Source organism: Prunus mume, linkage group LG6 (assembly GCF_029339155.1).
Source record: "Prunus mume cultivar Tortuosa linkage group LG6, ASM2933915v1, whole genome shotgun sequence".
NCBI lineage: Eukaryota > Viridiplantae > Streptophyta > Magnoliopsida > Rosales > Rosaceae > Prunus > Prunus mume.
Genome location: NC_142703.1, coordinates 22,453,599 through 22,458,756, shown reverse-complemented (window position 1 = coordinate 22,458,756; position 5,158 = coordinate 22,453,599). Strand labels below are relative to the sequence as shown.

The 5,158-nt window shown below is 37.1% G+C and overlaps 1 long non-coding RNA gene across 1 annotated transcript; it reads left to right on the top strand.

Moving 5' to 3' along the window:
* Positions 1 to 938: 938 nt before the first annotated feature.
* Positions 939 to 3,378, top strand: LOC148916471 (uncharacterized). Its single transcript, XR_016127673.1, has 2 exons — positions 939 to 1,325; positions 2,910 to 3,378. It is a non-coding gene; the product is annotated as an uncharacterized LOC148916471 (long non-coding RNA).
* The last annotated feature ends 1,780 nt before the right edge of the window (positions 3,379 to 5,158 follow it).

Here is a 5,158-nt window from a genome sequence, read left to right as displayed (position 1 = left end):
TGAAACTGCCTAGAGGCCAGCAAACCAGTATGGCAGCGAAAAATTTGGCTGAGGAAGTGGTAGCCGTTCGAGATGAAGTCAAGCAGAAACTTGAGCAAACAAATGCTAAGTACAAAGCTGCTGCGGATAGGCATCGACGTGTTAAAGTGTTTCAAGAAGGCGATTCTGTGATGATATTTCTGAGGAAGGAGAGGTTTCCAGTTGGCACTTACAGCAAGCTTAAACCGAAGAAATATGGTCCTTACAAAGTGCTCAAACGGATCAATGATAATGCCTATGTTATTGAGTTACCGGATTCCATGGGAATTTCCAATATTTTTAATGTTGCAGATTTATATGAGTTCCGTGAAGATGAGGTTCTTTATCCAGATCATAACTCGGGGTCGAGTTCTTCGGAGGTGGAGAGGACTGATGTAGAATGATGGCAGATTTAATCGCGGTTGAGCAAAAAGGGACGTGGTGAGTCGTTTGGCCTTTCAAAACCGCATTCAAGTTCGGGTTAATTCCAAATAAATTCTGTTTTTCCGTTTCGGAGTTACATAGTTAATTCAAAATAATTCTGTTTTTCCGTTTCGGAGTTACATAGTTAATTCCCAAAATAAATTCTGTTTTTCCGCTTCGGAGTTACATAGTTAATTCCCAAAATAAATTCTGTTTTTTCAGTTTCGAGTTACGAGTTAAGTCTCCGAATTAATTCGTTGTTCGCTTTATTTGTAATAACTCCCTAGCGCTACAAGGGTTGAGAGTTATGTATTTAGACGGTTCGCCTAACGCTTTTTGGCTTCAGATTTTAATCAAATTAATCAAAGAGAGCTTCTCTTAATTTCTGGTGGATTCCAGTTTCTTGTTACTCAAGGTTTTCGCTTGAAACCTTATTTGCTTGTGCGCGCTACTAGGAGGGGGCTTCACTTTTCCTCTATTTTTCCATGTGCCATACAACTATTTCTCATACCTAAACATGGGAAATCAATTAATTTCCTAGCCTTGAACTTCCTTTCCCATTAACCAAACGATTGTAACTTCAGGTATGTGAAACTTAAAAACAGATTTGGAAAAAAAATATCTTCAAAAATCCATTTGTAAGCCATGCATTATTTTAATTGTTGGCTTAAATCGTTAAATGATGTGTCCAGGTAGTATTACTTACTGGAAAATATACAAGCTTTGATAATTTTATTTTTCTAATATTCTTTGCTCCGGCCCAATATACTCTACGGGTTTATCGTGCATACGGACTCTTTAAGCGGGCTCCTAACATAGAAACTGGAATAGGAAGATGGCTTAGAGCTATATTGGGTTTTCTTCCCTTCATCCTTGCTGCTCATGTAAGTTTCAATCTTATCTCTCATATATATTTTGAAAAAAAGAAAACTATTTCAGCTTATTTTAATTTAGTTTATAGCAAATTTAGACATGTAGCAAAATTCAAATCCTTTCTTTAATATCTACCCATCCACATCCATGAATTTACTATAGCGAAACGTTAAGGCTGTCTGGTTCGCAAATTAGATGCTTGTGAGAATGTGTGTGAATTTCCTTCTCATATTTGGCAAGTACATTTTATATAGGCTAAACTGTGATTTGCTTTTGAATTGTACATAACTTTCAATTGACCTCTATCTTTTTTTTTTTATAAGAAAATTAAGAATATGAACTTCTTTTTTTCACCAATTTTCCTTGCTGTCTAAATCAACATTTCATCTAATTTTCTGTTAAATTATTAAAAATAATTTTAATTTTAAGAAAAGATTGAAGAAAAAAATAACTAAAAATAAAAAAGAAAGGAAAATACTAGGCCAATCATTTTATACTACATTGTGTACCACCTCTCTACTAGAGGCGGACCCCATTGTATTTATGCTCCACTTCTATAAGAGAAGTGATACATAATGTGATAAAACGTGGTAAGCCCAGCATTACTCAAAAAGAAAACCATGTCCCCAGCCAGACCCATTCCCCCTTCCGTTCTGTTTTTTTCTCCCCCATGACCTGACCTCCAAATAAATCAACCCCAGAAACCACGGACCACCGCTGACGTTGGAGTTAATTCGTGCCATTTCTCAAAGCCTTGTGGACAATCTCCAAGGCATATGGCTTCCGTGAGGAACTCATCTCCAAGTTCGTCACCTACAAATAAATCAACCCCAATCTGTTGACCTTTTCTCCTTCAACTTCCAATCTGGTTACTCTACACGCCAAACCACAGCAGCCAATAAAACAGAGCATAACCAACCCATCCCCCACCCCCACCCCCAGACCCTTTCTCCATCTCTGTTTTTTTTCTCCCCCATGACAGGACCACCTCTTTCCCCACCTGCAACCCACCTCCTTCCGCCCCCACCACCACCCTTGTTCGTGGCTGTCGGAATTTGGGGGGAGGAGAGTTATTTTTATTAAAATTATTTCATTTTCTGTATTTTATTTTATCTTTCAGTATTTAATTATTTAACATACGAAATTACCATCATATTTAACGGCAAATTAGATGAAATGTTGAGGATTTAGATTACAAATTTAAAGAGCAAATCAACAGTTTAACCTTGTATACATGATATCTCTTTTTTTTGGGTAATTAATATATGATATCTTGAGTGCGTCTTTGACATTTAATGGACGAGTAATGCTACACTTGCCACATTTTTATCGCACATTTCTATATCACATAATGTGGCATGTCCATATAATATGTCATATCAATTAAATCAATGAAGTGTATTTTAATTAAGACAAGTAAAAAAACAAATAATGGAATAAATCATAAAAGAAAAGAAAATATTAAATAATTTTAATTAATGTTGTTGTCCACCTTAGCTGTCACATAAGATGGTATAGGGATGTAATATACAAATGTAGTAAGTTGCCCTAAACTTTGTATGAAAATCTGATTAACTGTTTTGCTGGACCTTCAGCTATACGGAGCATTGTGGTACCATCTCTCTCTTCAACGAGAGTTAGATTGTTGGTTCTATGCCTGTCAAGATGCAACGGTGGGATGTGATATCTCTCAAACATTTTATTATTTCTACTGTGGTACCGAAAGTTACTACGACAATGCGCTTCTCAATATCACGCATATAAAGGCGTCATGCCTTATATATCCACCAGATGCAACCATATTTGATTTTGGTATATTTCTCTACGCTCTTCAGTGCAACCTAAGTTCCCCGAATCTTGGAAAAAAGTTTGTTCAATGTTTTTGGTGGGGCTTACGAAATCTGAGGTTCGTATATATATATATATATATATATATATATATATATATATTTCTCTGTATATCACCCCTTCTATTGAGGGATCCCTCAAATAATTTTATTTGAGGGACGCCCTTTAGGGTACTCTATAATTTTTTTTTCAATGATCCAAACCATCTATTTTTTAGGTCTTCATTCATAGATCATCCTTACAAAAAATTAGACAAATCGGAAACCATTTCGACATCCAATTGTGTTCTACAAAATCAATGAACACGGTGCTTCAAGAAAATACTAAAATTTCAATAAATCAATTGAATTGTCAAATGATATCGGATTCAAGTGATTTTTTGTAGAAATGATCTTTGAATGTGTATCTACAAAATAGACGGTTTGGATTAATGAAATACAATCCGCAGTGAGTCCTACAAGGGGTGTCCCTCAAATAAGCTTATTTGAGGGATCCCTCAATGGAAGCTCTCTGTATATATATATATATATATATATTATATGCTCATTAACTAATTAATTAATTATTAGATTATTAGTTCGGTTGTTTTTTTTTTTTTTGGGTCAAAATTACTTTTGGTGGTATTTATGTATATAAGATGACACTTTTAACTAATGCTTTAATTAATCATAAACAAAACAAAATGGTTGTGTTAATATTAGGTTTAATAGTCCTACTCTCCTAAGGACCTAAAAATGTCGACCTTTAAGGTCCTATTTAATAAAAGCTCTTGGATTAATCCAATGGCACATAATTAACCCTTACTTATACTTCTTGTTTACTCAAACAATTGTTTTAATTATTCTAACACAAAACAGAAATTAGATATACACGTTTCCCATACATCTTCTCCCCCTCAACCCCTTCCTCTCTTGTTCTTTTCTTTGTCTTGTTCAGCAAAAAGAAGTTTTTTATTTTTTTATTTTTTTTATAACCATTTTCTGTTTTCTTTTTCCTCTTCTTTTCATTTCTGAGGAAAGGTTATGGCTTAAAAAAAAAGCCCACCTGCAGGCATTAGTATGAATGGCTTGTGGTGGCTATTTTGCATCAAAACCCTAGCATGACATGGGGATGAATAGGGTGTTGGCTTTATGGACATGGCATGATATAAAGAAAGCATGAATATGCGATTTAAATGCCCAATTGTTTCGGAAAAGACCTGACCCAAATTCCACTTTGAATTCGGGTCGAATCTTGTGCAAATCGACACCTAGTGCCTGTGGGTCGAATGACCAAAATGCCCCGAAGCGATAACACAAACTCGGGGCTCTATCTCGTGGCTGCGCTGTAATCGTAGGCTGCCTACGCACTTTCTTCGAGGGATCAAGCCACACGTAGTTCTTTCACCGCCTCGACTGAATTGGTTCAATTAACTGAAACATACTCTAGGGTTGACATTTTCGGAGTATCCGGGACTCCGTTTTACGATCCATCAAATACTATACGATCCTGGAAATACCTAGATCAACATACCTGAAAATTGTTACGATCCAACGGTGCAAAACTAGTGAACCCGGAAATCACACACTAGGCGAGCTCCGCTCGGGGTTCAAACGGTATCCGAATTAAGATCCGCGAAATCCTATGCGCTCGTGAGGACTAGGAGATCACTCTAGAACTGACTGTGGTCCCCACCCTGCTGCCCACGCGCCGCCACACGCTACGCTGGCAGCAGTGGTGCCTAAAGCGATAACGCCGCCGAAAACTCAACAACTCGGCTCAAGACTCCTATCCTAGGTAAAACACCCTATTTGGAACCACTTTGTTCTTGGACCCACCCCAAAAAGTGGCCGGAAGTGGCTGAAACTGTGATCTCAAAACCGGCCAATCCTAGGTTCGAAATTAACCTCTTACGCTAGAAATTCTCAAATCCTACTCAACCATCAGCTAGAGCATGAAAATAGCTAGAAAAGCATACCTCACTCGTCCGACGGTGACCGGATGACGGAGAACGGAG